General features: G+C 47.1%; 1 long non-coding RNA gene across 1 annotated transcript in view; it reads left to right on the top strand.

Moving 5' to 3' along the window:
• Positions 1–24,873, top strand: part of LOC145723855 (uncharacterized) — an 86,024-nt gene that overhangs the window by 51,550 nt on the left and 9,601 nt on the right. The window contains exon 2 of the long non-coding RNA XR_014149183.1: positions 19,825–20,101. This is a non-coding gene — a long non-coding RNA (uncharacterized LOC145723855). The remainder of the gene's footprint in view (positions 1–19,824; positions 20,102–24,873) is intronic.

Genomic DNA, 24,873 nt, shown 5'->3' with positions numbered 1-24,873 from the left:
GCCCTCGCCTAACCATCACCCCTCCCTCCACTATCACCCCTCCCCCCACCATCACCCCTCCCCCATCATCACCTGTTTCCCTCCATCATCATCTCTACCTCCCTTCATCATGACTCCTGAATCACTCCACCATCATTCTGCCTCCCTCCATTATCACCCCTGCCTCCCTCCATCACCCTCCTGCCTCTTCCCTCCATTATCACCCTCCCTCCATCATCACCTCTGCCTCTTTCCATCATCACCCCTCACTCCCTCCACCATCACTCTGCTCCTTTTACAGAGTCCGAAACTCCCATCAAAGGGGATGGCAGGGAATTCTACCTGGGCTGTGTGTGGCATGGAGCTTAGAGAAGTCTTCTCAGGAGAAGGATACTTGGATCGAGAGGATAGGATGCTTAGAGAGTCTCTTGATTTTTGTCTGCAGAGATGTAGGAGTTATGGACACCGGCTTGTATGTCAGACTGAGATTCAGTTCTAGTTCTGCTCCCTCATGACTGCGTGACCTTAGTCAAATTACTTAATCTTTCTGAGCCACAGTTCCTTCCTCTGTGAAAACAGAGTATTGGTAATATGTTCTGCATAGGATAGCTGTGAGGACTTACAGAGTTGGCTCATGTGGCATGCTAGGCACTTGATAACCACTCAGTAAATATTCATTCTTTTTATGTGCTGAGTTTGTCTGCTGGAATGTGACTCCCAGTGCCCAGATGTTGAGGTCATTCATGCAACAGGGTGTGGAGTCACCTCCTAAGGATCAAGACCTGTGTAAACATGCATGGCGTTTTCACTCTGGTCGGGAAGACTGATGATTAAACAAACAGTAGCAATCACAAGCTGTGATGAGCCTGACAGACTGGTGGGTGGGCCAGGTGTGGTCTATGGGCATGTCTACTGTAGTCCAGCAGTTCTCAAACTGGGGGCCCTGGGACAGCAGCATCAGCAACACCTAGACACTTGTTAGAAACACAGATTTTGGGAGCCCATCCCAGACCTGCTGGATCTTAGGCTCTGGGCTGAGGTCCAGGAAACTTGTAACCATCCCTCCAGGGGGGGTTGATGACAGTGAGACCTCCTGGTGTGGCACGGTTGCCCTAGAGACCCAGATAAGGTAAGGCATCACTTGCTTGGTAAACCAAGTTTCTTGCCCTGCAGGCACCCTGATTTCTGCCCTCACTCTTGGAGAGGGCCGTTGACTTTTCATATCTCTTCAGCTGTATTAGATACTCTGTCCACTCTCTAAGGCCTCTGCCCCATGTCTTCATTCAGAGTGACCACAAGGCCTAGCACATCCAGGAACGAACTTGTGTGGTATGAACGAGGGACTTCTCCCACCTACTCCTCTTACCAAGGAGGCATCTGTTCTGGTTCTGTTTCCTGTTTGCATCCTGCAGAACCAGACTTTTCATGTGTCTGCGCTTCACAGAGTCTTGGGTGGCCCATGGAGGTGTACAAATGATGCAAAAGTCAGAGCCATCTGATTAAAATAAGGAACGATGCACCCTGTGGAGGGGAGAGAGATGTGGCTGAGGCTCTTGGCGGGCCTTGCGGGAAGCCAGGGGGAGGCAGGGCAGAATTTTCCAGCACAGTCATTTCTGATTTTACACTTTAGCAATGAAAGTGGCACTAAAAGGAGCTCCCAGAGGACAGAGGGGTGGGGTGAGGTGGGGGGAGAGCCCCATAAATCCCCATCCACGTTCAGTTTTCTTCTCTCTGCAGTGTTTTTAACCAAAACATCCCAGCACGCAGGGCCTTGCTCCCCACACCTCTGAATGCCAGGGGGTGCTCCTTTATTCTCTCCAGAGGCCTGGAGGGAATGGGGGAGCTCCCTCCCTGGAGGGAGAGTGGGGGAATTTCATGGGGCCAATGACACGACACCACAGCTCTGGTGCTGCTGGACAGCAGAGCTCATGCCCACGGCCAGGAGGGCCACAGGGCTGAGCCAGGAGGAGAATTACAGCTGTGGCTGCCCATGGGCACAATCCCTCTAAGGCAGATACAATGTCAGGGACTCTCCATAAGCTTAGCCTGCTGACACTGACCCTCAGTAGTTGATATGACGGAGGAGTCCTAGGGAACGGACCCTGAGATGAAGAGTCACACACAGGTGATTTCTAAGGCAGAACAGCCAGGTGAAGCCAGCAGGGAGGGGAGGAGGCAGCGGGGAGGGGAGAGGCTGGCCAGCATGTGGCTGACCCCACGGGGAGCCCTGGGGAAGAGCTTAGGCCAGTCCACCAGGCATGGAAACAGGCTGCTGCATCGTGTGCTCCTCAACTAGTCCTGGCCTGTGAGATGGTCACATTGTTTCCAATTCACAGATGAAGAAACTGAGACTCAGCAAAGGTAGATAAAGAGCCCAGAGTTACCTGGGTAGCTAGTTAGTGAAGGAGTGTGCATCTGAACTAGGACCTTTGGACTCCAAAATCCATGACTGCAGATCCAGGGAAAATAAGAGTCAGCCGTAATGTGTTGAACTGTGGGCTGGGGTGGGGAGGGTGCCGGGCAGTAGGGGGCAGAGTGAGTCCCATGTTTGGTCAAGGATCTTACCGCGCTGGAAATCCCAGGGATCTTCAGTTGAAATACCTTCAGGATCACACCACTGGCCTGAGTCAAGCTCTGAACCTACTATAGTAGCTTGTTTTCCGAGAACAGAGAAGGCCATAGAAGACCTAACCTGGGGGCCAGGGGTCCTGGCTTGTTTCTGTCCTGCCTGATTGGGCTGTGTGACCTGGGGCAAGAAGCCCCCTCTCTGAGCCTCGGTTTCCCAACTATCCTTCCAGGTTCCTTCTGGCTCTGAATTGACCAATTCTGGGAGATAAAAGCTGGTGCAGGAAAGTGGGGTCCTGGCCCACGGAGCTGCCTGTCACCTGCTTTGTCCCATGCCATCATGCTTGGGTCATATCTGTCTCTGGCCACAGAAACACAGTAAAAAAATGGACTCTGGTTCAGTCTTCTTCTGGAAGAGACTGGTCATCTCTTTTCTAACTACTGCCCATCCTCCTCCCCTGCCACAGTGACACAAGTTAATGGCCAACTATGAGAATGATCCCAAGGTTGAGTTGATTAACACTTACATTTTGAATCTTGGGAAAGAAACCAATAGTAGGCATGAAGATTTAGATGGATGCAGCTTTAATAATAATAATAAAGAAGCAGGGATCCTCCATCCCTCCGAAGCCAACCCACACTGACAAATATACACGCTCTCAGAACTGGCGGGGTGGCTTGTCCAAAAGAAGTGCATTATTGCACGTTGATAATGGCCTGGAGCATCCTTGTGTTCTGGGAAGCCCTCATGGCCAGATGCTGTTAGCAGATGGCTGGACTAGTTTCTGAATAGGGAAGTGGCTCACCTTGGGCTCCCGTGGCTGCACCATGTGTGATGTGAGAAAGGAAAACCCAACAATTATCTATGCAGTCATCGAGCCAAGGCTTGTTGCCTACTAAGCAGGATGGTTTCTGGAGAGGATTTAATTATTAACTTTTGATTTTACACATACATTCAAGTTGTTTCGTTCAAACAAGGGCAATAAAAGGCACATTTTTGAAGAAATGGAGGACTGTGTCCGGGGTACAGGACAGAAGAGCAGATGGAGAAGCTGCTGGTCAGGCTCAGACTTGCTGCTTTTCTGCAGCAGAAAGCCGCCCCTGGGGAGATGGTTTTGCTCAGCCACTTCACATGTGTTCTCTGGGTCTGATGTTTTACAGAAGTGCTGAAGGAAACCCCAAAGAGGCTGGGCTGAGGGTGGGTTGGGGGGACAGTTTGTCCTGGGCCCCGAGCCTCGCCCCAACAAGAGCATTTGCTGTAGACTGTTCATATAGGAAGGTACTCAGCTATTTCAACATTTATATGTTCACGGATTTGTTTGAAAGAATAGTTCTGCTATTAAAAACTTTAGAAAACCACTGAACTCATTTAACCTCTGCATTGACACTGGGGAAGCAGAGGTAGAAAGAATCTTGGTAAAGTACTCATAGGTTACCCAGTGAGGTGGTGACAGACACCACGGCCTTCTCAACACCAAACAGGCCTTTACTCTACCTAAATCAATTATTTGATTAAAACACAGCCTTTCAAGATGCTTCTTAATGGCAGAATCACGCCTTTTCCCAAAACTTTCCCAAAACCAAAATCTGTCCTATATCTGTCTTTTGGGCATTTATTCTTGGTTTCTAATTCTCGAAATACCTGCTGTGACGTTTCCATGTGGTTCTAGAGCTGGTATCATTATCATCAGCTCCTTCATGTGGGGGCTGAGATGACTTGTCTTACTTTTCTCCACTGGTGGGTGGAAGAGCTGGGATGCGTGCTCAGCTGCTTCCCCGATGTTGCATGCTTAGAGCAGGCAGATGAGTGGCTGCTTCCACCATGGCTGTGGAGTGTCTGCTCTGTGTTGGGCACTGTTCCAGACACTGGGGATACAGCACAGAAACAGAGTCCCTGAGCTCAAGGGTGTAACCCAGTCTGTTGGTCTTCAAAATTCCAAGTGTGGTGCATTAAGTTCACAGACTAATTCTGCAAGGTTGGATCTATGAGTCTTAATATAACACTGTCCCATCAGGTCATTGGCCTGGGACATGGTTGATATGCTCTTTAGATACTTGTGTATCCTCACTGAAGCCAATGAAATAAAAATAAAGCACAGGTTTTATTTTAAGGATCCTGGAATGAATCACAGGACCCGAGTATAGGAATGTGGCTGGGCTTCAAACTAAATGAAACAGAAATGGAACTGGAGACAGAGACTCCATCGGTCCTTTGTGTCCATGTATCTTCTTGTTTTATTTGAATGTTGGCTTCCTTCTTCTGTCTTACTGAAGCCGGTTTTCTGCACGTGGCCAGAAAACTGAACACTGAGTGCTGCACATTTTACATCCTGTGGCTTCAGTCACCCAGAGAGCCCAACCATTTTGGGGGCAGGGGCTGCTGACCGCCTTGGACTTGTATGCCCCTCCCCCCATGAACACACACACCTATAACACACGTGCACACACGCGTGTACACACATGGATAAAGGGGGTAGGTTAGAGGCACAGGCAAAGTGTCAGAGGAGGGAAGGTGCTGGGAACATGACACTACTTAGCTACCTCATAAAGCTTATCCTGGACGTTCCACATTGGCTCTCGAATGTCCTCATGCTCAGGATCATGATGCTCCAAAGAGGCATCCAGTGGCCATAGGCCCCGGTGGGCCCAGGCAAAGGCTCAGTGGGTGCTCAACTTCAGGACCGTGACCCTGGGTAAAAAGATGTCACATTGCCCAACACAGTGCTGTTTTACTGGATTGGGCTTCTCTGGAAGATGCAGGAAGCAATGTGGTGCCAATCACTCCTCCACCTCCTTTGTGATTTTTTTTTTTTTGGGGGGGAATCTGTGCAAAGATGAAATACTATTTTTTCTCATGATTCTGAGATGCACATATTTTTTTCACTTTTTTAATTTTTAGAAGTTTTAATTTAAAGTCCAGTTAAATATACAGTGTGATACTAGCTTCAGGTGTACAATATAGTAATTCAACACTTACAAACAACACCCAGTGCTCATCGTGACAGGTGCCCTCCTTCATCTCCATCACCTATTTCACCCATCCCCCACGTACCTCCCGTCTGGTAACCAGCAGCTTGTTCTCTGTAGGTAAGAGTCTGTTTCTTGGTTTGCTTATCTCTTTCTCTCTTTTTGTCCCTTTGCTTGTTTACTTTGTTTCTTAAATTCCACCTGAGTGAAATATGATATTTGTCTTTCTGTGACTGACTATATTTCACTTAGCATAATATGCTCTACTCCATCCATGTTATTGCAAATGGCAAGATTTCATTCTTTTTATGACTGAGTAATATTCCATTGTATATATATATACCACATCTTCTTCATCCACTCATCAGGTGATGGACACGGGCTGTTTCCATAATTTGGCTATTATAGATAATGCTACTATAATCATCAGGGTGCATGTGCCCCTTTGAATTAGTGTTTTTGGGTTCTGTGAGTAAATACCTAGTAGTGCAATTGCTGGATCATAGGGTAGTTCTATTTTTTTTTTTAAGATTTTATTTATTTATTTGACAGAGAAAGTGAGAGAGCACAAGCAGGGGTAGCGGCAGGCAGAGGGAGAGGGAGAAGCAGCCTCCCTGCAAGCAGGGAGCCTGATGCGGGGCTCGATCCCAGGACCCTGGGATCATGACCTGAGCTGAAGGCAGATGCTTAACAACTGAGCCACCCAGGTGCCCCGGGGTAGTTCTATTTTTAACTTTATCTTATTTTATTTATTTTATTTTTATTAGTTTCAGAAGTAGGATTCTGTGACTCATCAGTTGCCTATAACACCCAGTGCTCATTACATCAAATGCCCATCACCCAGTTACCCCTTCCCCCCCAACCCTCTCCTCTCCAGCAACCCTCAGTTTGTTTTAAAAACATATTTTAGCATCTCCAGAATTAAGATAGTCTTTAGAGTTGATGGCATATCATAGCTTTCCTGGTAGGGGATTTCTTACTTAGCGGTACGTAAAATAGTGGTCTTATGCATCAGTGGTGTTTTAAATTCTTTGAAATGGGACGTTGCAGAGGCACATTTCTTTGAAAAAAAGAAAGCAAATAATATGGTAGAACAGACTAGCCTGGCAGCCAGGATAGGTTTCAGGGCTTGAAGCAAATGGGTTTCAGAAGTATGGGAAAATTGGCCAGAGGGCACATAAGCTTGTCTCCAGGATCCTAATATTGGGAACTGAGCTAGGCTGGAATTGGAGCACGGCAGATTTGGGCTACACATAAAAAGTCCCTTTGTGTTGTTTTACTAAATATTGAAATGAGGTGTAGAAATTGATTGTGGAGTTCTGTTTTAAAGTGTCTTCTAAAAGTGAGGTGATTCTCCATGGTCTGGGAGGTTGTAAGAACATCTGCCTAACAACAGAAGTGTGGATTAGTGGACTTTCAGTTGTATTGACTTTGGCTGCAAGTCACTGAAAATGCGAATTCAAATTGGCTTAAGGAGGAAGATAATTTATTATCTCACATAAAGGGAAGTCAGTAGTTGGATCCCAGAAATCCTCATCAATCTGTTGAGTTTCCTTTTGCTTTTTCGGTTAGCTCTAATTAAACTGTCTTAATTTCTCCTCAGGTAAGACAAAAAGCATTTACTGTGTCTTTTTATTAGAAAGGAAAGTGACTATGTTAACCCTTCCTTGCCCTGGGGGTTGACCAGACCATTCAAGGACCCAAATCTCTGACCTGGTATTGACCTCTGAGCAGACTGTCTCAGGGCTCCTGGGGGCTGCAGTCCACTCATGAAAATGCCCAGAGGAAGGAAAGGAATATTCTTTCCCACTGTTAACATTTTAGGAGAAGGGACCATTCCTGGACTCCCTGTAGACTTCCTCTTGCACTTCATTGGTCAGAAACAGACTAAAGCCAGGGTATTGGGGCCTGAACATCGATGTTGTCCATCAGCCATTACTGCTGCAGCTGGGGATGAAGTGTGGACCTAAGTAAAACTGTGGCTTTTACCAGAAAGGAGAAAGATTGTTTTCTAAACAGTGTCCACCTCAGGGGCTTTTCAAGGTCACTTGCAGACATAAGGGGTCCTAACAGGTAACATGTACCTGTCAGTTTGCAGTCTTGGAGTAAGGCATGTGGTGAGGACGCCTCTCTGTTCTGATGCACGTTCTGACCCCTTGGCCATTTGAGCCCAACTGGACGGTGGCAAAGGGACAAGCACAGATAAAGCCAACCTGCCAAGCGAAGGTTAATGTCATCATTTTTCATCCTGGAAAGTCATTCAGGTGGCATTTTGTTCTTAAGAAAACTTAGAAGAGATTAAATTAAGGCATTAGGAAAAGCAGGAGGAAACAGCGCTTTAACAGACTTCTCTGGAAAATAAAGCTTGAGGTCTAGTTGTCAGCAGGGACAGGAGACTTCACGATGCATCTCAGGGAGAAGAATCAAGGAGCGTGGGAGGGGGCAGGGTGGAGAGGGCACAGGTGCCTCAGTGGGACTGGGATCCCTCCCTTCCCTGGGCAGGGAATGATATTGGAGACAAACTGTAGGAAATTGCCATAGTTCTCTCCTGTTTGACTTACGAAAGTGACGATTTTATGGAGTTCAACCTAATATTTAGTTAAGAAATGGCCAAAGAGGGAAAACACTATGAACAGAAATGAGTACTGAGTATTTTAAAGTTCCTTGCATTACAAGGAATCCAACCAGAAACATTGCTCCTTCCCAACACCAGTCCCATTTTCCCAAGCAAAATGTCCTTCCCACACCAATCCCTTGCCCTTACCCCATACCCCCTGGACCTCTCCACCCTCATCCCTCCTTCCCTCCCTCCTGAAGAAGGTTTCTGATATGTGCACCTGATCTTAACAAGCAAGAACAGGAGAATGAAGGAATTCTCCCTCTCCTTCTCTTTTCTTAAGACAAGCTTCACCTGCCATGTTTTACCGAAACACAACAAGCAGAGTGCAAAATCTACCATAAAAGAATCTCTTTCTATACATCTACAACTAAAATTAAGACAAGTCCCATAGACTAAAATTTTCATCTAGATAAGAATTTAACAGCCCATAAACTTCAGTGAAATCACAAGAAGAGATTTCCATCTATTTTCTACAGAACGGGTGCACAAGCTGGAAAATGCCAAAGGATATAAAAATATGTCCAAAGTGTTGTGATAGAAACACATCCCCAAAGTCTTCTTAATTTCAAAAAGAGACTCATCATGATTACCTCCATTAACGAGCTCAAATAAAATGTGATGGTTTTCTATAATCTAAGCAGTACTCCCTACATCAGGTATATTTACTGAAATAAATGGATGTATTATTGCCCCAGGAGGGAGAAATGTGCTGACTGGTGGTGGTTTCTTGTAGAGTAATCACTAACATTTAAGTGACAGGTATTGTACCGAGTGTTTACACCAGTTTCCTCACCTCATCCTATCCATGATTACACGACAAAGAAACTGGCATACAGTGTTGTCACATACGAGCAAGTGTCAGAGCTGGGATTTGAACCCTGGGCACTGTGATAGCCAGCCCTAGGTTTAACTGCTGATTGCCACAGCTCCCCAAAGGGGGTTGTGTGCAATCTTTTCCAATCCACTTACCTTGGTTGTAAGATCCCTGGGGCCTAAATATCTGGACTGTGTTCCACTTTCTGTCTCCCTGATTTATCTCTGGCTGGTCTTCCCTCAAGTTGGGAATTATTATGCTTTTTTGGCTCATTACGCTTTTATTTTACTTGAATTTTAGAAACTGCAGAGGGTGAAACAGACTTTACTTTCTTAAGCAGCTTCACTGTTGCAGACCAGTGCACTGAGACAGTTTCAGTGCCCCCATTTGAATCTTAACATGAACTAAGAGCATCCTTTCCACCTTGTGCTTCCTGGTCAAGCCCCAGGTGACACCTAACAGTGATGCTGTCTGAAATGGTGACTTCAGAATCTGGGACATCAGTGCCAAGTTCCCTGGTTGCATTTGGGGAAAACTTCCAGGAAGATTGGAATCCAGGGCCATGGTGAAGGGTGTCTAGACCAATTGGCCTTACTTTTCATTATACATTCTTAAACAGAACAGAAGTTGCAGACTCAATGTATTTTGCAGCTTAGATCATAAAAGGACAATGGTGCACCTGCTGGACCATCGGGATTCTGGACCATCACCTGTTTGCTGCACAAGCACAGGGCTGAAGTACGGGTTCTGATCCCACCATAGCAGACACACACTTCCACCTTTGCAGACCCTCTGTCCAGTCTAGTCTCTGATGGGAGTGAAAGCACTGGTCACAGTCGGGAAGAGCCTTGGGGTAGCAGAGGGATTGGCAAGGTTATAGTCTGAATTCATTTACCTTTTGTCTTCAGGGTAACTTGGTTTCTTTGCAGAATAGGGTGTTTTACTTGAACAAGCAGTGAAGAAATGTCCCTGTCAGTCTGGTCATGCCATGGTCCCGGTGAGGCTGGGGCATCTCCTGACAATTGATGGTACCTCTCTAGGGATGTCCCCATGGCAGCCTCCTCCCAGTCTTCCCCAGCTCACAGAGTTTGTTCTCTACTCTTCTTTCCTGCGTCCTTAACTTAGACATCAGATTTACTTGACATATATTTGTGAATGTCTTCCACCTTCTTCCCTTCTGTGGGATTTGTATTTGTCCTCCAGCCTACCCGGGTAGAGGCCAGCACTGCCTCTTTGCCCTCACACTTCCATGCCTTTGCCTGTTTGGGAGGTTGATCACATCGTCTGGCCATTATTTTTCTGTTTGCTGATCGTCCTCACTATACTATGAGCTTCCTTGTACTTCAAGAGATGTTTGCTGAAGTGAACTTAATTCTTTCATTGAAGCTTATAAGCCACCCTGCAAGGAGGTGGATTCCCTGCTACAGAGGGAGAAACGGTCCCAGAGTATCCAGTGACTTCCATGTGTGCATCATGGGGTTGGGGACAGCTGGGAGTTGAACTGGCATCTGAAGGCACCTGGTCTGTGGTGCTGAGTGGCCTTTGCATTGTCCTCTGGCTCGGTTGGCTTACACCTGCTCTTTGACCCTGGGTTCTGTGCTTTCAGATGGGCTCACTATAATGCCACCAGCACTAATTGGGTTTCCAACACACCCTGAAGAAGAGTATGGAGTCAGGTGAGTGAGCACCTCCTGTTGTCAAGAACATCCTTGGAGCTGCAAAAAGCTTGGTTTTAGGATGTGTTTATGGGGTCCTCATGCTCAGGGGAGGCAGCCATCCCTGGGAAACTCCAAGAGTCCCAGGTCCTGGGTCAGCCCCCCTTCCTGTCCTTGGGGCATTGATCACACAGCTGAGGGTGCCCAGTTGCCATGACAACACCATGGCTTCCCCATGGGGCCTCTTCCCACATGACAGTCCCAAATCACAGTCCTGCTTTGGTGCGTTTAGAGGGCTGGCCCATAACGCCCTGCTTCCTTGTCTATGACAAGGAGGCAGGGACATGTTGGACTTTGGATTCCATGTTCAAAGGCAAAAATCTACCCAGAGAGAAGCAATGCAAATAAGGAGGGGGGTGAGTGACTTGGGGAGTCATACATGTGCAGATGACAGACATCCACCAGCTAGCTGCCTTTCTTCCTCCTCCCCTCCTCCACCTCGTTTCCTTCTCCTCTTCATCCTTGTCCTCCTCCTCCTTCTAAGCAAAGCTAAGGATTTTGCCGGCTCCAGTTGCAGGTTGTTCAGGTTGTCCTGGGTATACTGTTGTGGGATGCTGGGCAGGATGGGAGGATCGAAGATTCCTGCGGTTGGGGCTCAGTTTTGGGGAGCATTTTGGCTTCCCAGGTGCGAATGCATGGCAGCTAGGTGTCACGGCTCCCAGCTGCCTGTGAGAACAGTAGGAGTCCTCAGGCGGATCCGAGGAGATGATGAGCCGGTTGGGGCATCTTCTTGCTTGTTGTAGGATGTGGATGTTCAGAGGTGGTAAGTCACAGTGGACCATTTCACGGAAATTACTTTTGACACAAAATGTGTTAAAGAAATTTTAGGAAAAAAGGAAGAGAATTTTATTTGAGCCCAAGTGAGGACAGGTGCCCAGGATACATAATCTTCACACAGAAGAGAGTGCTCCGGGGAAGGATGTTTAATACAGGGTTACATATGTTTTTTGTTACACCAAGAGCTACAAATCATCATAATGAAGGACATTTCAGAAAATTACAAACTTCATCTTAGGCTTTTAGAATGTACAAATTTGCGGGCTTCCGAGGTATGGGATGGAATTTAGAGAGATTTTTACTCTTATCTTTAGTCTGAAATGTTTCTTTCAGGTTATTTGCTAATGAAGCAGATGTACAATGTGTGCTTGGGGCAGAAATAGAGCCCATGCTTTGAACTTTGGTGAAATCATTCTGACCTTGGTAAAAGTTAAAGTCTAGCTTCCCTGGGAGCCCAGGAGCAGGGCCCACAAACATTAAAAGCTGAAAATGTCCTTTATCATTATCTTCTATAAAGTAGGTTGCTGTGTTAGCCTGAAATCTGCATTAGCTTGGGCCTCTGTAACAAATTTCCACTGCTGCAGTGGGTACCTTAACCAACAGAAGTCTATTTCTCGTGGTCTGGAGGCTGGGAAGTCCAAGGTCGTGATGCTGGCTGATTTGATTCCTGGAGAGGACCCTCTTTCTGGTTTGTAGACAGCTGCCTTCTCTCTGTGTCCTCACATGGCAGGGGCGGGGGGCTCTTTCGTGTCACTTCTTTCAAGGGCACCGATTCCCATTATGCCCTCATTTAACCCTAATCACCCTCTGAAGGCTCCATCTCCAAAATTGGGGGGTAGGGCTTCAACATAGGAACTTTGGAGGGACACAAACATTCAGTCCGCAGTAGTCATGATGCTGTGGTGTGGACGTAATGTCTACATCCTTTGGAGCCAGACTGCCTGAGGTTCAAATCCTGCCTCTGTCCCTTGCATGCAGCGGGACCCTCGACAAATTTTTAAATCTCTCTAGGCCTTAGTTTCCCCATCTGTAAAGTGAGGACGGTAAAAAAAGAATTTCCTATGTTGGAATAAATAGTAAATGCCAAATGAGGCTCTATTAGATAAACCATAACATCTACTCACATAGGTTTTCACAGTCAATAAACTTCCGTAAGATGCTCTGAGCCAACCTGGCCTTTATCTTCTTCCTTTCTTCAGGAAGGCAGGAACTCTGGCACTGGTAACCCTTCATGCCTGGAAGCCAGGGCGCCAGGACAGGACGCTCTCAGCTCTTATCTTGGCAATATAAAGACCTGTCTGCAAGTCAAGCCCTATTATTTTTTTTTCATGGAGGATGCACAGTTTGTTAACAGTGAAACACATCTGTGTGTGTGTGTGTGTGTGCACCTGCTTATACACACACCTCGCCAAATAAGCCTGCATGGAACCATGCTGTGGGCCTTGCCGCCACCTGCCAGGCTGCTGGAGAAGCCCTCATCCTGGGGCGGGGGGCAAGGGAAAGGTTTACCTGATGCTTGGATCTGCTCCCCTCTCCTTACCTTCTTGGCTGTGGGTTGTCTGGTATTTGACCTGTGATGCCCACATCTGTGTCCAACACTGGTCTGGTGGTCCTGAGCCTCAGGGCCAAGATGCTAAGCACCACAGTCTCCTCCCTGCAATGCTCAGTGTGCATTTTCTCAACAACTGGCATCCTATTACTTCTGATAGTTCTATATTTTACACAAATTTTTGCATCACAGGAACTGCAGGGAACATGGTCCTGTAGGTGACTTCCCTCGAATAAATTGGGACCAATGCCTACTGGTCCCTGTGATAGCCCCTGCCCCCTGCTCATATCCATGAAAACCTTAAGGAGGGTGTGATTTTCAGGGAACAGTGTATTAGATTCCCATGGCTTCTGCAACAAATTACCACAAGTTTAGTGGCTTAAAACAATGCAAATTTATCATCTTACAATTCTGGAGGTCAGAAGTTCACAATCAGTCTCAGGGGGCTAAAATCAAGGCTGACTCCTTCTGGAGGCTATAGAGAAGGATCTGCTTTGTTGTCTTTCCCAGCTTTTGAAGGCTGCCTGCGTTGCTTGGCTCATGGACCCCTCCCCACCGTCACAGCCAAAAGGAGGCTACCTTCCTCGCTCTCTTCTCTGCCTCCATGGTCATAGCTCCTCTCACTCTGATCCTCCCACCTCCCTTTAAAGTATAAAGACCCTTGTGGTTACATTGAGCCCACCCATACAACCCAGGACAATCTCCTCATCCTCAAATCCTTAATTTAACCCCACCTGTGTCAAAGTCCATGAAGGGAAACCTCACTAGAATGGACTTGGGATGCTACAAAGGGGACTGGTATGGTGAGCTGTGCCACTGAAGAAAAAGTGTCAATTTTATAGGAAATTTTATGGGAAAAATTGTCAGTCATAGGCCCCAACAGAAGAATCTCAACAGGAAAGACTCATCAATGACAGGCCCCAATGGGGTCAGATGGACATGGCATCTCCTACAAGTTGTCGACCACTCCTACCACTCAGCCAATGAGAAGCCCTCATCACCCAGAGCTCCTGCTTTTCTCCCAGGGACTTTGGTTCAAATAACCCCTCCCAGCTTCCTCCTCCTTCTCCATAAAATAATGTTCCTGTGTTTTGTTTGTCAGACTCACCTGTGGTTTTTCTTGCTTGTCCTGGATTGCTGTTCTCTGCTATTCTTGAGTAAACCCACTTTTTGCTGGTAAAATAACTGGCCGTTTCATTTTTAAGGTTAATGCCTGCGAATTCCTCTTGCCATCATGTAAGGCTACAGAGTCACAGGTTCTGGGGGTTAGGACGTGGACAACTTTAGGGGGCACGGTGGTGTCTCTTCAGTCCTACCGTTCAGTCCTGCCGTTGTCACAATGGCAAGCCGTTGGTGCTGTGTGTCAGGCTCTGTCCAGGGCTGCACATGAATCCTTTAATTTAATCCTGACAAGGGTCCCACAGGGTGGGCATGTTCTTACTCCCAATACGCTGATACAGGAGTTGAGGCTTAGGGAGGTCCGCTTCATGCAGGGGTGAGGTCGGAGATCAGACACCTGTGGTCTGTTTTAAGAGCTTCTTTTCTGAACCACAGGCTCTAGCCAACCCCCCCCAAAACCATGCTGCAGCCCATGGCCAGCCAGCATTCCCAGAAGTCCCCTCTCAGGCTGAGCCTCTGTCCTGTCACCTCGGGGGGTCTCACTGCCCAGGGCCAGCTGCAACTCCTCAGTTGCCCATGCTGCATAACAGATGACCACAAGCCTAGCACCTGAAGCAACAGCCTGTCACTGTGGGTCAGAATCTGGGTTTAGTGGGGTTCCCCCACCCAGGTCTCATGAGGCTGAAATTGAGTGTCAGCTGGGCGGGGGTTCTGCAGAAAGAATCTGCTCCTGGGCTCCTTTAAGCAGGTTGGCAGAACTCAGTTCCTGGCAACTCAGGTCCCCATTTTATTTGCTGGCTGTCAGCAGGGGGTGTCCTCAGCTCCTGGACACCATCCGCAACGCTCCATCGTCACGGTTTGCAAAGGCATGTGGATGTTTAATGCTTGGACTTCTGTTTCTTCCACCAGCTGGAGAAAATTGTCTGCTTTGAAAGCGTTCATGTGACTGGGTCAGGCCCACGTGGATATTCTCCCTTTTGTCATTGAAACTAACATCATCACAGGGGTGGTATCTCATCATAAGTGTGAAGGAGGGGTCCCTGGAAGCCACCTCAGAATTCTGCCTTCCACAGGGGCTTGTCAGCATATCCAGACCCCATCCCCTCTACTGCACCCCATCTCAGTTCCCTGCACTGGGACCTTGCCCCTTCACAAGGCTTAGCACCTGGCTGGGAGGTGTGGGGGGTGTACAGGTAATTGAGAGAGAAGCACAGACTTCCTGTGCTGGCCCCAGGGGAGGGTGCAGGCAGGAAAATGTCCGAATATGGAAAAGACTCCGATGGGCTGTGGGGTTAAGAGGTGGTTTCTTGGACACAAGGATGGTTTCAAAGGATGGTTCCAGAAGACTGTGAATCCTCTTAGAACATGTCTGTGGAATCTGGGGTTGGAAGTGAGGGCTCTCAAAAGCCATTCCATAGTGTACATTTTACCCATTCCTCGAAATAGTCCACTGTAGCATTTCTAGCTGTGTGATGGTGGGCAAGCTAGTAACAGCTTTGTGGCTCAGTTTCCCTATGGGTAAAGTACAGATGATTATTGTCTTTACCACACAGGGCATCTCCTACAAGTTCTCAGGATCGTGAGATCGAGCCCTACATCGCGCTCAAGATGCAGCCGAAAAGTGTTATAAGTTTATAGAATGGGATGGATCCTTTACTGTGAAAGCAAATTAAATGTCTTTAATGATGGGGAACGTTCAGGTGAATCAATGGGGAGCATTCAAGTTGAGCGACTGTCCCGAGGCAGGTGGAGCACGATGCCCACTGGTTTCCAAGGTGCAGGGAACGTCATCTTTGTGGATGGACATGTCACTGGTCACCCACGGCACTTTGGGGGAGGCCATGAAGGCACTCCCTTGACCAGCTTTGGCTAACCCCACAGACAGAAGGAGTTGGGGAGCAGCAGGAGAAGCAGGAATGCGGAGTGAGGCCTTGAACAGGGCCCTGTGGTCATCCTAACTGCTCCTGTCTTTCCCACATAATGAACTTTTCCTCCTAAATTCACTTGGACTGTTCAGGATTTTGGGGCTCCCTGGAATTTTATTGAGAGCTTCAGATTTTTCCAGCAACTTCTGCTGGCTTCATAAGCAGCTATTTGGGTCAAAACTAGAGATTTATGTGGCTTCATTCCTGAGACTCTTCTATGCCTGTATTCAGGACTACCTGTTTTGCTTTGGAAAATTTCTGGGCTAAAATATTTTTGGCTGTTAGGAAGTGGAGAAATCATAAACATGAGCGTTCCTATGCTGAAATCAAAATTGTGTGTGTACTCTGTGAATGTGTGCACATATGTGTATATTTTTGTGTGTATGACTGTGTGCATGTATGTGTGTGTGTATGCGTGTGTGTAAACCTGGTCCCATCTGTATGTTCTTCCTTGTCCTGAGACAGTCTAGGGAAAGCGAGAGGAGCTTAACTGCTATAAAGCCACTGGTCTGAGGCAGGGGTTAAAAGTTTCCGTATGCTTGGGGACAAGTGTCTCCTTCCGGGAACAAGAACAAATGAGAGGTAACAGCCGTCAGGGAGTACTGGTTGTCTGGGGAAAATTAGAAGTAACAATTTAAAGCCTCCTTGCACAAATATTTCTGTTTTCCGGGAGCCCTAAAAAGAAGAAAGGCATCCTGTGATGTCTTGTGTCCACTAGCAAGTGACAGCCACAAGATAACAACGGTAGGACTGAAGGATGCTTCCCTACTCCCAGCCCCTCCTCCTTGGGAGAAGTGCCTTTATAAGCCTGCACACTACACCCTGAGAGAGACAGTCCTTTCTTGTTGGCTCCCTTGTGTGCAAGCTACCTCAAACTCCACCTGCTTTCCTTCTCTCCAGCTCAGTGTTCATTTCTATGACATTGAGGTTCAAGAACCTGGGGTTGAGGGTCTGGTAAAGGTCCCACCTCGGTTAAGGGTGGTTGGCCTGGTAAGGGCTTTGGGTAGTCTTGTCAATTTTCATAATAGTCTGTCTATTGAACCATGCTTATTTAGAAAGTTTAGGGGTGAGGGGGTGCCTGGGTGGCACAGTTGGTTAAGTGCCTGACTCTTGGTTTTGGCTCAGGTCTGATCTCAGGATTGTGAGATCGAGCCCCACATCGCGCTCAACGGAAAGTCTGCTTAAGATTCTCTCCATCTCCCTGTGCACCCCCCCCAAATAAATAAATAAATCTTAAAAAAATAAAAAAATAAAAATTTTAGGGGAGGGCTATAGAGAATACCTGTCCGCAAGATCCTTGGGGGTGAGAGCCTGGACTGTCAGTCATCCACTGTGGGTGAGAGAAGGGGTCTCTGGAAGGTGTTTGCGGGACACAGAGCCTCCACTCCTGGGAGTGTGTTGGTTGAGTGTGCAGTTCCTAGACTCCTGCAGGTCCCTATTCCCTGATCTGTGTTTGGTGCTGGCTGTACTCACACTGAGGGTGGGGCGGGGCGGGGCAGGAAATAATGGAGACACCCCGAGTCCGCCTGTGCTGCAGGGGCGCTGAGGGGGTTTTATCACAGCAATCAGGGCTCACAGACAAATTTTTCTCTGGCTTCTGACTGTGTGAGTTGGGAGAAGAGTTGATTTTTTTCTAAGGAGCCGGCTCTACTTCTGCACAGAGTTAACTGTGTAACTGATTGTGTTTCTCTTTTTGCTTTGTTCAGCCGGGAGCTGAGAGTAAAATTTATGTTCAAGTTTAGGAACTGGGCTAGACAGTAGAGCATGGACTTCTAACCTTCCCTTAGACTTGATTTTCTATGCTAATGTAGAGTTTGAGAACATTTATTTACATTTTTCCCATTTTTGTGTGCTAGTAAGCTCTATCAAATCCTTAGTGGAACAAGTCAACTGCAAATGATAAACATTAAAAACAAAAACAAAAACAAAAACCACCCTGTAATATTTACTAATAGGCCAGTGGGCTGCAGACACCCCCTTCCACCCGGAGGAGGACACAGATAGAGTACTAAGGTGGGGCTGGGCTGTGCACAGATGGGGCGATGGAGGGTTGAAGCTTGGGGTCAGGAGCCTGGGAAAGGCACCCAGGCACTTGGGGGGGCCCACAGAGAGGTGAAACTAACCATGCCTGCTCAGTTCCTGAGTTAGGAGCATGAATTGCCGGTTCTGACCCCACCTCTTCCCAGCTGGTTTCATGTACTGGCTCTGCTCCCTGGGGCACGTTGCCTAACCTCTCTGAGCCTCAGTTTTCGTCTCTGCAGAATGGGATCAGTAACAGAGTCAGCTTCATGAAAAGATAGTGAGTCTGAAGTGAGATCAGTTTGTCAGGTGCTGAGCAGAGAGCCTGGCATTAGGGACTAGCTGTCATGATTATTATTATTACTGCAATCAGAAGGTCCAGAAATTGTGTGTTGGGGAATGCTGGAAAAGTGATGTGCTTCATTTTTTGACTTTTGAGCTTCCAGTAAGTGTTGCTTATTCCCTGGGTTGGGGGATGCAGATTCAAAGATGTCCCCAAACCAGATTTCCCACCCTAATTCCAAGACTGTGACTATGGCAGATATTAGTCCTGAATGATGGTGCTTTAGATGACATACATATGCAGATGTGATTAGGGTTACTAATCCTTCGACATTAAAATTAGGAGGTGATCCAGGTGGGCCTAAGCAGAGAACAGTCTCTTGCTGATGGTGGAAGTCTGAGAGATGTAAAGGTGAGGGGGGATTGACTCTAGGAAGGCTCTCGTTCCCAGCCTTCACATACAGGGGTCATGGGTAGGGACTGAGAGCACCCTCCAGGAGCTCAGCACAGTCTCTAACTGATGGCTGTCCAGGAAACGGGGGTTGTCAGTCCTACGACAGCAAGGAACTGAATTCTGCCAACAACCAGACTGACCCTAGAAGCAGGCCTTCCCCAGGCCCTCCAGATAAAGCACAGTATGGCTGACACTTGATTTCGGTCTGTGAGAGCCCAGTCACACCCTCCAAGACTTCTGAGCTTCAGAAGTGTACGATAATAAATGGGAAATGTGCAAGGCTGCCAAGCCTGCGGCGTTTGTTACACAGCAAAGGTATCTACCACACTGGGTCCCTTGCGCATGGAGCTGTCTACCTTACAGCCACCACCAGAGTTGCTGCTGGGCAGGGGGATGCACCACGAGATGGCTTCTTGTCCACCTCTGGGAGACAGTCTTCGCAGCCTGGAGCGCTGTCCGTGGCTGTGCTGTGAACCAGAGATGCCATGGGTGCCCTGGATGCAGATGCCACCCCGCAGGGAAGGCACACGTCTGTGCCTGGGAGGGCAAGAGCATAAGGAGATGTGACTGTGGGATGCCCCGGGAGAAGGTGCTCTGGTTTCTCCCAGGAGGATGAGATGTGACAGATGAGCCTGGATAAAGACAGCCAGCTGGAGGGATATAAGGTCCTTATAGTATTGCTTTAATTCAGCTTTCAATTTGATCAGTGACGCCCTTCTGGTGAAATGTGTGCAGCTTAAACCCAAGACTGTAAACCTAATAGGAATTTGGTTCGCTTCACGAATCAAGATAATTGTACTTTGAAAAATGTTTTCAACATAACATTAATTTCGACCTTTACATAAAGTGTGAGAGAAGTGTGTTTTTAAAATGGATATTCATGCATGACACATTTTCCATTATCATCTTATCAGATTTCCTGAGTTGCTGCAGCAGGAGATAGTTCAGGTGTTGAAAATAAGCAATCACTTATTTTTATGTTCTTGCAGGGACATGTTATGGCGATTGAATGGAATTTGCTTTCTCTTTTTCCTTACAGAAGCCTCAAGAACAAGGGCCATGGGACAGTGTTGGGTCCTGCCACCCAGAGCTCGCCAACAGTGATTGAAGTTGATTAAAAATGAAGAACAAGCAAAGCATTAGCCCATCTCGTGTCCTCTCCGTCCCTGGAAGGATTCTCCTGTATCCTTAGATTTAAGATCCTTACTGTGACATATTTAAAAAGCAAGCTAAAGATTTATATATGAATTCCCACTGGATCCCACTGGCTTCCAGAGTCGATTCGACACCTTTTCCCTCCCACCTGTGCAGAGGCAGTGAGTTCACTTCCCTAACCTCACTGGTCTTGTTTGGACGAAGGAGCCCTGGCCAGATGCTGGCCCTGCAGAACTTTTAAAAAAATTAACCAAATAGAGTTTTTAAAAAATTAAGGCAAAATTCATACAACACAAAATTCACCATGTTAACTGTTTTCAAGTGTACCATCTCGTGGCTTTTAGTACATTTACAGTATTCTGCAAACATCACCACTATCTAAATTTGGAGCATTTTCACCAGAAAACAAACTCCGTATCCATTAAGCATCACTCTCTGGATGGATATGGATCTGCTTCTTCTGGACATTTCATATACATGGAATCATACTGTTATAGGATCGCAGTGTTCTTGTCTCACGGAGTCGAAGGATGAATCTCCCAGACACAAAAGGGTGAAATGAAGTGAAAGTTTATTAAGTGGAGGTGAAAGCAGAAAGGAAAGAAGCAGCTCTCTAGAATGAGAGGGGTCCCGAATGGGTTGCCACTGAGGGCTTCTAGTGGCAGTCTTTTATTCAGAACTGATTGGGAAGCTTGTGGCCTTGAGTTTCTTGTGCCATCTTGGTTTGAGTGCGGACTTCTGATAACCCCTTAATGACTCAGTTCTTTGAGGTTCGGTCATTTTCTGTGATACACTGTAGCCACCAGAAAAAAGTACTCTGGACATTCCTTCCGAGGCCAGGTGGTCTGTTTCCTTATCTCTTGTTCACTCTGTCTTAGCTTCTGCCTGCCAGGAATAGTCTCAGAGCCCAGCTGGGGGCCCCTTACCTCTCCCTGCCTAGACCTTAACCTTTTCCTTGCCTTTTGTGACTGGCTTATTTCACTTAGCATGTTTTCAAGATTCATGCATGCTGTAGCAGGTATCAACACTTCACTCTTTTTTATAGTAGAATAATATTCCATCCTATGGATATACCACATTTCTGTATCCATCCATCTGTTGATGGACGTTTGGGTTGTCTACTTTGGGGCTATGATGAGTAATGCTGCTATGAATATCTGTGTATAAGTTTTACTTTAAGCAAGCCCCTGCAGAATTTTTGGTATGAGCTAACGATTGGGTCTCATTTGAAAATAGTGTTGTTCCCTTGGTGAGTGCCTATTAGTAAGACTTTAATTCATTGATTGGTTGCCCAGAGATTTGTTTTGCTTCAGAGATTTTGTTAAATGCAATGGATTACTGAAAAGGTGTTCTTTAAGGGCCTAATACCGCAATGCCCACCCTACACTGCCTGAAAGTCTTCCCATGTTTTGTCTTGGCCAAGAAGCCTCCCATGTGGGTATGGATTCTCTGATATTTTCTGAATTCTACTACTCTCTTCATTTCCTCCAGACCCATCCCCTATTCTCTGTCTTATTAAATCTAATGTCTTGGAGATTGAATTAAAGATGTCAGGCCCCTTTGCTGAGAACTCTTTAGTAATAATGATTTCTGAGAGAGAGGGATATGCCAGAAAACACGGGAACAAACCCCACGGCCTCCTGTCATATCGTGAAGTGTAAGTCCAGCCATTTGGGGGTGCATTTGCTCTCACTAAGATGGATTTAGGCTGAGAGGTTTTTGAGCTGCATTGCTGGAACTGTGAGGGTCTGAGGAAGACTAAGAGCTGGAGGTTAGGCACGGAGTCCACGTGTGGGACAAATGCTCCACACCTCTCACAAAGTCCCTTCTGCTCAAGGGCTCCCATGCTTGACTCTCTGTACCAAGCTCCACACTGGGGAGCGCACCACACAGCCTGAGCAGCGGAGGGCGTCCCTGGCCGGCTCTGTGTCCGGTTGCCCCCAAATCACATATTTGCAAACACTGGAATTACAGCTTGGCAATTAGAGCTCAGCAAAACAACCTCGCTACCGAAAGCACAGAACTGCTGTGTCTGATCCAGGGAACCACAAAATTTGTGTCTCAGGCTTTTCTGGGGGTATGAGTTTGCTGGGTAGAGATTTTGATGACAGTGACTGCCCTCATGACATGGTATTTTTTCTGGGTCCTTCTTTTTAAAAATTTGACCAATGCAAATCATTGAACTTGGGTGCGTAAACTGTACTTAGGATGGGATCTCCCAGCTCTCCGAGGGGTAGTGTAGTCCAGAGCCCTGATCCCTCAGAGCGTCTGCAGTTCCAGAGACATGAAGCAGAGACTCTTGCTATTTTGGCAACCCCAAGGTTTTTGCTGCCATCCCTCTGCTGGCTTATCCAGACACATAGACCATTGTAATTCTCAGCCCCTTTCCCTGCTCATTGGTTGGTTTCATTAGCTGAGCTCCAAGAGGCCCAGGAATCAGGACAATCTCATGACGGGGAGCAATCCTGACCTTTGCAAACCTCTCTTTGTATCAATACACATGCACACACACATATATATACATGCATGTGTATATGTGTGTTTGCTTATTTCCTTATTTGTTTCAAGACTTCTCTGAAAATACTAGAAAAAGGAGAGGGAAGAGAAAGGCAAAGAGATTGACATCAAAAGTATAACTAGGAGACCCCACTCTCTGTGAGCTTCTTTTTGTTACAGGGAAGTCCCTAACAGATAAAGAAGGCATTAGCTCACACTTTTCTCCAACAACTTTTTAAAGAGATGCAGGTAACCTAGTGCATGTCCTGCAAAGCCTTTGAAATGTGAAGGCAAGCGAAACTGTGGTTAATTAAATGCTTTACATTTGTCATAGTTAGCATATTATATGAGATCAGCTAAATGTGTCACTCAGGTGAGCTGAGATTTTATGGTCCATACATACCTTTCCATGGTGCATTCTCCATGTTCCGTCAGCGTTCACGGTACATTTGTTTCATGTTTATAGGGCTTTTATTTGCAGGCAATGTGGCATAGCAGAGGGCACTGGGGTGAGAAGGAATGGGAGAGGGGGCAGCTTTGTAGTTCTGGCTCTCTGGTGGCTTTCGAGAAAGTCATGCCCTTGAGCCAGATCTTCAGGGGAAACTGGGGCAGTTTCTATCGTCCCACTCTTTGAAATTACTGTAGCGCTTCAGAGGCATTAATATTTTTACTTTTTAGAGTAAATGTTTGGCACACCCTTAGTTTTCAATTACTGTTGCAGAACTGACCACCCCCACATAGCAGCGCCTATTTACTATTGTTATTTGTCATTGAGTGGGCCAAGAATCTGGAAAAGGCACAAAGTGCAGAGCTTCTGCTGGAAGACTGGGGAGTCACTGGAGGGTTTCTTCACTCATGTGTTTGGTGTCTGCACCTGCATCACCACATGTGGCCTCTGCATAGCCGGGCTTCCTCACAGCATGGCTGCCTCAGTGCAGGGCGGTGTCTACCCCACTGAGTGGCCCGCTTTGGGCTCCAGGCAGGAGTGTTCTAGACAGCGGTGAGCAGGTGGTATCACCTGTGGCCCAGCTCTGCCACACCGAATCCTTTGATCTACCTACCTCTTCTCTGTTCCTCAAGGCCACGACCACATTTCGCCCTCTAGTAGTCTTCTGTGTACTTGTCCTGGAGTGTCCCGGTTAGGACTGTGGACTTAGGAGCTGGATCGAAATATTCTCCCTTATGCAATAAGAATATTAGCCCCAGGCACCTGGGTGCCTCAGTCGGTTAAGCGTCTGCCTTCGGCTCAGGTCATGATCCCAGGGTCCTGGGATTGAGTCCTGCATTGGGCTCCCTGCTCAGTGGGGAGTCTGCTTCTCCCTCTGCCCCCACCCCGCTCGCACTCTGTCTCTCCTTCTCTTTCTCTCTCACAAAATAAATATATAAATAAAATCTTCAAAAAAAAGAGAGAGAGAAAGGTAGCTCCTATCCCTGAGGACCAGAGAGTAAATTCATGCAAAGACTTAGAACATAACCTGGTGCAAGGTGCTTCCTCGATGAATGGCCACGACTATTTTCTCCTGCAATGTGGTAGAGGTCCTGCCAGGACAGCTCTGCATCTTAGTCACTTCTGCCTTGCATTTTCTGTAGCACTTGGCGAGCAGAACACAATCGGCACAAGCTCAGTATTTGCTCCTTCCGTGGCCTTGATGTTTGCAGGGACACAGCCCCCCATGACTCTTGTTCCCTCTGGGGTCTTCGGCTGGGTCTGTCTTCTCAGCTTACCCCACCATCTCAGAGTGCCATCTCTGACCGTCCCCCATGGGAGCCGTCCTTGTCCCCACAGCATCCTGTTTCATTTTGTTCATAGCTACTTGCTTCTCTTAGACCAGGATGTGAGCTCCATGAGTGCCAGATTTCAGTCTGTCATGTTTCCTGCTGTGTCCTCAGTGCCTAGAACTGGGCCGTGGAAGGGGGAGGGAAGGGGAAAAGAGACTGACTTCATGCTGATTTCAGAAACCTGTTGGAGAGGAGAGCTGCGTCCTATACCGGACTGGGATTTACTTCCCTTTTAAGCACTGAAAAAAATCTCAATGACATCTATTCAGTCACTATATTTAGGTAAAATCCATTCATAATAAAAATAAAACTATATCTTCCCAGCGGCAACTTAATTTTGAATGGAAATATTTTTTGGGCGGATCTTTTTAAAAAATTTTTAATTAGGTTATGTTAATCACCATACATTACATCATTAGTTTTTGATGTAGTGTTCCATGATTCATTGTTTGCGTATAAGTGCTCCATGCAGAACGTGCCCTCTTTAATACCCATCACCAGGCTAACCCATCCCCCCACCCCCCCTCCCCTCTAGAACCCTCAGTTTGTTTTTCAGAGTCCATAGTCTCTCATGGTTTGTCTCCCCCTCTGATTTCACCCCCTTCATTTTTCCCTTCCTACTGTCTTCTTTTTTTAATGTATAATGTATTACTTGTTT

Source organism: Leptonychotes weddellii, chromosome 10 (assembly GCF_054177405.1).
Source record: "Leptonychotes weddellii isolate Sample4059 chromosome 10, ASM5417740v2, whole genome shotgun sequence".
NCBI lineage: Eukaryota > Metazoa > Chordata > Mammalia > Carnivora > Phocidae > Leptonychotes > Leptonychotes weddellii.
This window is presented reverse-complemented; position numbering and strand designations above follow the sequence as displayed.